This window comes from Pelophylax lessonae, assembly GCF_965119305.1.
Source record: "Pelophylax lessonae genome assembly, chromosome: 7".
In the NCBI taxonomy this organism is placed as follows: domain Eukaryota; kingdom Metazoa; phylum Chordata; class Amphibia; order Anura; family Ranidae; genus Pelophylax; species Pelophylax lessonae.
The window spans coordinates 250,689,071-250,698,408 of record NC_138774.1 but is presented as its reverse complement, the minus strand read 5'-3'; positions in this window follow the sequence as shown (position 1 = coordinate 250,698,408).

The window sequence follows — 9,338 nt, the reverse complement described above, 5'->3', positions numbered from 1 at the left end:
CACTCTTCAGGAGCTTTGTAAAAATACCTATAAGTAAACATTATTTGGCACAGATATATTAGTAATAAAAAACAAATATACCAGAAAGTCCAACTTGAAAGCAGCCAAAGTCTGAAAAGTTTGAATACTTACAGAGACACAATTGTATTAATTGATCGTCCAGAAAATCTACAAGGATGTTCTGGGATTTTAAAGGATATAAAGGAAAAAACATTTCTCATTGCTGGATGCACCAGAATGGATATACGTCTGATCCGGGGCTGAGGCGGGTTCTTCGCACAAAGGGTCCAAGATGGAAAAGGGGGGAGGAAGCAGATGGACCCCACAAAGAAGATAGGTTTTGCCAATATTCTCACACATATGTGACCCAATAATCTGTTCAAAAACAACATTGGCTTGTTTAGTGTAAATAACGTATATAAATATATACTAATAAAGGACAAGGTCCAAATTTGGGTAATTAGTGTGAGGAAGTTCAAAATAAAAGAAGAAATGAATACCATAGGATCCCAAAGAGAAACACCAGAGTGCCCAGCAAGCCATTTAGGCGGATAAGTAGAAAAGGAAAAGAGAGCAAGAAGGACCATGCTTCCAGGATTGGAAGAAAATGTGTGCAAGGGAAAAAAAGAAAAATAAAAGACAAATGTGAGTTGAAAAGGAAAGATAGATGTTCGGATAATGGTAACTTACAAAGAAGATATCAAGAAGATGATGAATACAACCAAGGTGCAGGCAACACATATTGAAATAGGATCCCAATGATCCATCGGGTTTATATCTCCCCGGACCTGGGCGAGTCCCCGCCAACGCCATGCGGACACCAAGGGAAGGGGGGGGATGGGACGGACCCGGCTTCCGGTGGATGCCGGACTCCGCCCACCTCGCTAGCCCCTCTCAGCAGTCAGAGTGGAAGAAAAAATCCAAATCCACTGATCCGCAAAAACGGACAGTGGATGGGCTAAAAGCATGACGCCGATGCTCAGCATGACAGTCTCCGCCCCCCACTCATGCAGAGAAGGAGGGCGGGGTAGCAGGCCGAGCATCGCAACCCCGGAATCAGAGAACCATCTGGGCAGGAAACAAATGAAGGCAATAATATTAATATCTATAAAGAATATTAAAAAAGCATTTCAGATTGGCTGATAACAAAATAGGACCAGTAAATTTGTAAGAACAGATGCAGGCAGATCTAAAAGGGGCACGCGGGTGTCTTCCACCCAATTTAGGTATTTTAGGAAATAGATCTGCAGCACCACAGCTAAAACCTCCATCCCTGAAATTGTGAAAAGAAAATAGGGGGGCCAGTGGGACTTTGAGTGAGGTGAGCATATTTAGCTGTTAATAAGACAATTGAAAGATTGGTGCCAAATAGGATTTATTTTATAAATGGCTCCATGACGAATAAAAAGTCAGGCAGCAATTAATCAAAAAACATATCAATCAATAAAATAGGATTTAAAACAGCACGAACATGGATATCATGGAGAAAATCGATTGATATGCACATATGTATGTAACATCAAAAAATGAATATATACCATATTAGAAACCATATACATACAAATAATACACATTACATGAATGCTTTAAATCAAAATAAGGAAAATGTCCACATCAACACGCATCTAAGATACGGTCTCATCAACATTCCATGAATGCATGTCGTGATCTGTCATTTTTAGCTCTACGCGTTTCGTGGAATTTACATCCACTCTTCAGGAGCTTTGTAAAAATACCTATAAGTAAACATTATTTGGCACAGATATATTAGTAATAAAAAACAAATATACCAGAAAGTCCAACTTGAAAGCAGCCAAAGTCTGAAAAGTTTGAATACTTACAGAGACACAATTGTATTAATTGATCGTCCAGAAAATCTACAAGGATGTTCTGGGATTTTAAAGGATATAAAGGAAAAAACATTTCTCATTGCTGGATGCACCAGAATGGATATACGTCTGATCCGGGGCTGAGGCGGGTTCTTCGCACAAAGGGTCCAAGATGGAAAAGGGGGGAGGAAGCAGATGGACCCCACAAAGAAGATAGGTTTTGCCAATATTCTCACACATATGTGACCCAATAATCTGTTCAAAAACAACATTGGCTTGTTTAGTGTAAATAACGTATATAAATATATACTAATAAAGGACAAGGTCCAAATTTGGGTAATTAGTGTGAGGAAGTTCAAAATAAAAGAAGAAATGAATACCATAGGATCCCAAAGAGAAACACCAGAGTGCCCAGCAAGCCATTTAGGCGGATAAGTAGAAAAGGAAAAGAGAGCAAGAAGGACCATGCTTCCAGGATTGGAAGAAAATGTGTGCAAGGGAAAAAAAGAAAAATAAAAGACAAATGTGAGTTGAAAAGGAAAGATAGATGTTCGGATAATGGTAACTTACAAAGAAGATATCAAAAAGATGATGAATACAACCAAGGTGCAGGCAACACATATTGAAATAGGATCCCAATGATCCATCGGGTTTATATCTCCCCGGACCTGGGCGAGTCCCTGCCAACGCCATGCGGACGCCAAGGGAAGGGGGGGGGGATGGGACGGACCCGGCTTCCGGTGGATGCCGGACTCCGCCCACCTCGCTAGCCCCTCTCAGCAGTCAGAGTGGAAGAAAAAATCCAAATCCACTGATCCGCAAAAACGGACAGTGGATGGGCTAAAAGCATGACGCCGATGCTCAGCATGACAGTCTCCGCCCCCCACTCATGCAGAGAAGGAGGGCGGGGTAGCAGGCCGAGCATCGCAACCCCGGAATCAGAGAACCATCTGGGCAGGAAACAAATGAAGGCAATAATATTAATATCTATAAAGAATATTAAAAAAGCATTTCAGATTGGCTGATAACAAAATAGGACCAGTAAATTTGTAAGAACAGATGCAGGCAGATCTAAAAGGGGCACGCGGGTGTCTTCCACCCAATTTAGGTATTTTAGGAAATAGATCTGCAGCACCACAGCTAAAACCTCCATCCCTGAAATTGTGAAAAGAAAATAGGGGGGCCAGTGGGACTTTGAGTGAGGTGAGCATATTAAGATCTGTCACATCACATGTTGGCTGTCACATCACATGTAACAAGCAAACTGGCATGGCACATGTTTTCTAGCAGTGACAGTGTGTAGCTGTTTTCTGTTTTTTACGCCTGCCTGCTGCTAAGCCAGAAGTGAACAATGCTCTGCCGGAGGCCAGAACCACGAATCCCAGCGGTGTTGTGTTTGTTTTTGTGCCCTTTCCTTACATGGCACATGTTCTAGCAGTGACAGTGTGTAGCTGTTTTGAAAACAGCTACACACGCACTGTCACTGCTGCTAGAAAAAAATGTGCCATGAGGCATGCCAGTTTGCTTTTCACATGTGATGTGACAGCCAAGTGCACATTTTCAACTTGAAAATGTGCACCTGGCTGTCACATCACATGTAACAAGCAAACTGGCATGGCACATATTTTCTAGCAGTGACAGTGTGTAGCTGTTTTCTGTTTTTTACGCCTGCGGTCTGCCTGCTGCTAAGCCAGAAGTTCCAGACCAGAACACTGCTCTGCCGGAGGCCACCCAGAACCACAAATCCCAGCGGTGACATGTGGTCTAAGCTGGAGAAATGTACCTATATAGAAAACAGCCATACCTGGAATTCACCTTTAAACAATTCCACCAAACCCACTTATTACATTTTTCATCCATTCCTAACTCCTATCACCTGCAGTTACTGGCATTTCCATTATTTCTTGTATCTATCCCCATTAGGAAGGGTGGAGAACACCTCACAGGGGCACTCTTGCCTTCACCCGCTCTTCTTTGTTTCACTGGGAGACAAGAAAGAGCAGATTTCCTAAAATGGATGTTGGCTTTCAAGTTGTTTTCAAAATGTGCTGTTTTTTGGCTACTGATGAAATAATGAAGAGTGGGTGAAGCAGAGAGTGTCCTTGTGAGAAGTTCTTTGGTATCTTCTACATGGACTAAATATATAAAAGGGCACAGAGACCATGTTGGCTACCTGGAAAGGATACAGATTTATACATGAGAATCCCCTATGAAGACACCAGCCTCCATCTCCCCTGAAATAGATGTGTAATGGTGATGATGCACATTGAAATCTTTTTTTGCTGCATATCAATCAGTAGGGGTCCTCCTCTTGTTTTTCTTTTGGGTGTTTCAGAGACATAAAACCTCACCCTTTAGTTATTTGATGTACCACAGGTCCAGCAATAGAGGGTATAAGCATTGGCCAGCAATAGGGGGGGGGGGGGTATAAGCATTGGCCAGCAATAGGGGGGTATAAGCATTGGCAAGCAATAGGGGGGTATAAGCATTGGTCAGCAATAGGGGGGGATATAAGCATTGGCCAGCAATAGGGGGGTATAAGCATTGGCCAGCAATGGGGGGTATAAGTATTCCTCCCCTTACTGGGTCTCAAAGATTCTCAAAGATTCAGCAGCGGGTCCCAGCAGGCTCTGTCTTTGGCCTGGCCCACACACTTGCCCACATAATGTCGGCACTTCAGTGTTAATGAAATGTCTTCATTAATAATCTGTATTGCTGATATGTCTCAGCACCTGTTTTACCAGCAAATTGTTGGGCCAGGTTGACTAATATGGTATCAAAGTAAAAAACAAAACCTCCTGCGCTTAAGTGCTGTCTGATGGAGTAGAAAGAGGTGCACTACAAACTCAGATGTAAAGAGAGCTGTTTGGTCTTGCTGCCCCCTTCAGGATCAAGGGTATCCAGAACCAGTATGGTAACCTGTGGAAGCAGAGGGTGAACATAGAACATGCATTCAGCTAGTGTCAAGCTCAGGGTTCAAATCAGGGATCCCAGCACTGAAAAGCAGAAGTAATACCCACCATGACACTGTGCTACTAACAAAAGCTATTAGCTGCAACAAAGCCACTTCCAGTCTGCATGTTATTTCTCAGGATGGGTTTCATGATGTCAATCACAGTGAACCACCCCTGCATTATCTATGAGGACCGGTGGTGTTGTGTTTGTAAATTGTGCTGCTGCTGGCCTGCTGCCCTTTCCTTACCTTGTTGTTGCTGTTGCAGCAGGACTTGGCTCGTGGTCGTGGGTGGTGTTGTTGTCTCACTCGTCGTGACTCCAGGCTCCAGTCAGTGATTCCAGACAGTCCACTCCACACTCAGTCAGACAGACTGTCTGTCAGTGTCACTCTGTCTGTGGTGCGGTGCAGCGCCAGCGACTGTTTACACTTCTTCCCGACAACAAGGCAAGCAGGGGCCCCTCTAGCTCCACCCCCGGCCTTCAGTCTCAGAGTCACCTGACGGTTCACGGTCCGCCCCCTCCTGAGCTACGCAGCTACGCTGGATGCCGCTGCAGAGCTTAGGAGTGGGGAGTCAGGGACAGCGGCAGGCGGCCAGATTGCGGTAATGCGGCCCTCAGACTCTCCGTGCAATCGGCCGCGGAGAGGCCAGCAGTGGCAACGGCCAGACACACACAGTGACTGACACACTGTCACATCATGCGCCTGGAGCGGAGGCCTCGGCCCACCGGGCATATGCCCGGTATGCCCTATGGCCAGTCCGGCCCTGATTAGGGGAATGGAGGACATCAGCTATGAGGAAAGACTACAAGCACTGAACTTATTCTCTCTGGAGAAGAGACGATTAAGGGGGGATATGATATCAATGTACAAATACTGCACTGGCGACCCTAGCATAAGGAACAAACTATTCAGAGAAAGGGAATACAATAAGACACGTGGCCACTCACTAAAACTAGAGGAAAGGCGGTTTAACCTTAAAGTACGTAGGGGGTTCTTCACTGTTAGAGCAGTAAGGATGTGGAATTCTCTTCCACAAGCAGTCGTATCAGCAGGGAGCATCGATAGTTTCAAAAAACTATTAGATGGGCACCTTAAAGATCACAACGTACAGGGGTATACAATGTACGGTTAACAGCAAACACATACTGTTAGGAACGCTTCCTGAGCATGTGCTGTCATGAGTCTGCAACCTAAAGGGTTAACCTAGAGCAGACTAATTGCAATAATTGGCAAACAGGCTGCCTTATTTAAACAGCTCAGCAGCACTGCACTTTGCTGTGTTGTCTTCAGCTCTCCTGTGTTCTGAACTTGCTTCCTGTTGATTTCCTGTCTGATACCTGTTGACCTTTGGCTCGTCCCTGACTTCGCTTGTTTGCTGCCTGTCCTGATCCCGGCTCGTTTTGACTACTCATCTGGATTCTCCTTGTCGGCTCATCCACCTTCGGACCTTGACCAGTTACCCCCTGGTGGGGCGACCCTGGGGACCGTGACCTGGTATCCACCTGCAGCCAAATCCATCCTCACCATCAGAGGCCCTGGTGAAGACCGGTGGATGCTTAGACCCCCGCACCTCAGGTTAGCCTGTGCTACTCACCTCGGGTTTCCAACCAAGCTCTGCCCACCGGCAACGGTAAGCCTTCTCTGCATGACAGGCTTCCACCTGCCTCATAACACATACACACATAGGTTGAACTGGATGGACTGATGTCTTTTTTCAACCTCACTAACTATGTAACTATGTAACTAAAAATAGTCCAGAATTCACTTTAAGGCAAAAGGATATACAACACAGTCCAGATATTCTCCTGGTGTTACATACATAGTTACATAGTTGGTGAGGTTGAATAAAGACAAAAGTCCATCCAGTTCAACCTGTGTAGATGTGTGTGGCTGTAATCATCTTGCATACCCCTGAATGTTCTGATCCTTGAGATGTACGTCTAAGAGTCTTTTGAAAGCCACCATACTACCCGCAGAAACCACCTCATGTGGTAGAGAATTCCACAATCTTGTAGCCCTAACAGTATAGAACCCCCCACGTTGCCTGAGGTTAAAACGCTTCTCCTCTAATCGCATTGTATGCCCCCGAGTTCTCATGCAATCCCTTCGACTGAACAGCTTTTTTTCTAAGCCTAGATCCCCATTTAGATATTTAAAAATTGCTATCATGTCCCCCCTCAGGCGTCTCTTCTCCAGGGAGAATAAATCAAGCGATTGCAGACGCTCCTCATAATCAAGGTCCTCCAATCCCCTAATTAGTTTAGTTGCCCTTCTCTGGACTCTCTCCAGCTCCAACACATCCCTTCTGAGGACTGGTGACCAGAACTGGACCGAATACTCCAGATGAGGTCGGACCAGAGTTTTATAAAGTGGAAGGATTATAGTCTTATCTCTGGAATACATCCCTTTCTTTATGCATGCTAATATTCTGCTAGCCTTGGCAGCTGCCGCTTGACATTGCATGCTGTTGCCTAGTCTATCATCAACCAAGACTCCCAGATCCTTCTCCATTTTTGATTCTCCCAAGGGTTCCCCTCCTAACGTGTATTGTGCTTTTATGTTTCTAGTCCCCAAGTGTAAAACCTTACATTTCTCCACGTTAAACCTCATTTGCCATATCGTTGCCCACTCTGTTATTTTGTCCAGGTCATTCTGTAGGATATCTGCTTCATGCTGTGCTGTTATTGCCCTGCCTAATTTTGTGTCATCTGCAAAAACTGATATTGAACTACTGATCCCGTCCTCAATGCTGTTTATGAATAAATTGAACAAGGTTGGTCCTAGGACTGAGCCTTGGGGGACCCCGCTTACTACCTCAGACCAGTCTGAGTACGCGCTGTTTATTACCACCCTTTGGACACGCCCTTTTAGCCAGTTCCGTATCCAAGAGCAAACCCTGCTGTCGATACCTGCAGACCTTATTTTATAAATTAAGCGCTTATGGGGAACTGTATCAAACGCCTTAGCAAAATCTAGGTACACCACATCCACTGGTCTGCCCCTATCTAGCTCACAGCTCACCTCCTCGTAGAATGTTAAGAGATTGGTTTGACAAGAACGCCCATTTGTAAACCCGTGCTGGTTACTACTGATGATGCTGTTGTCCTTAGCAAACTCTACGATATAGTCCCTTATCATCCCCTCCAGAAGTTTACATACTACTGATGTCAGACTGACAGGCCTATAATTTCCCGGTATATGCCTCTGACCCTTTTTGAATATCGGAAACACGTTAGCTTTCCTCCACTCCCCTGGTACATCTCCTGTCCTAATACTGTCCGCAAAGATCAGGAACAGTGGTCTGGATATAACCTTACTGAGTTCCTTGAGTACTCTCCGATGTACGCCATCCGGGCCTGGTGATTTGTTTGTGTTGAGTTTATCAAGCCTTTCCCTGATTTCACCCTCTGTTAGCCATAGTGGCAAGTCCTGTGTATTACTACTAACCATACAGTCATGGTCAGTGTACCCCTCCGATTCCTGTGTAAAGACTGATGAGAAAAAAGCATTCAGCACGGTTGCTTTTTCAGTGTCCTCTGTAACCATCCTCCCATCATTGTTAATTATGTGTGCAATATGCTCTGCCCTAGTTTTTTTGCTGTTGATATACTTAAAGAATTTCTTTGGGTTTTTTTTGCTATCCTCCGCTATTTGTCTCTCAAAGTCTATTTTAGCCATCTTGATTTTGTGTTTACACTTCCTATTTGCCTCCTTGTATTGGTCGAAAGCCAATACTGTGCCCTCTGATTTATATTTCCTGAAGGCCAATTTTTTTCCCCTAATAAGTTTTTTAACGCTCCGGTTTAGCCAGCCAGGATTGGCTTTGTCCCTTCTAAATTTATTTCCCATAGGAATGCACTGCAAGATGCCTTTGCTTAATATGTTCCTAAAGCATTCCCATTTTTCCTCTGTGGTCAGGGATCCCAGGGTTCGGTCCCAGTTTACCCTTTCCATCAACAAGTACAATTTTGGAAAGTTTGCCCTTCTGAAGTTAAGGGTTCTTATGTTCCCCACTTGCCTTTCTATATTGTTATTTACGCTAAATGTGATCATCCTGTAATCGCTAGAGCCCAGGTTGTCCTGGACTCCTACCTCCGAGATTAGGTCTGGGTCATTAGTGATCAATAGATCCAGGATTGTGTTTTCTCTGGTAGGGGAATCCACCAACTGTGACATGTAATTATCCTGTAAGGTTTCCGTGAATTGACGGCCCTTATGTGAGTGTGTAGTCCCCTCTCCCCAGCCAATGTCGGGATAATTGAAGTCCCCCAATATGATGACTGATCCTAGCTTTGCCACTTTACCCAAAAGTGCTAAAAATTCCAGCTCTACCTCCTCCCCTTGTTTAGGTGGCCTATAGCAAACCCCCACAATTACTTTTCCCTTTTCTCCTTCCCTATGGAGTTCTACCCACACGGATTCTAACTCCATACTCATCCCTTCCGTAATGTCACTCCTCTCTATCACCCTTACATTATTCTTGACGTAGAGACATACCCCTCCCCCTCTTTTTCCTACCCTGTCCTTCCGGTACACTGAATACCCTTGGATAT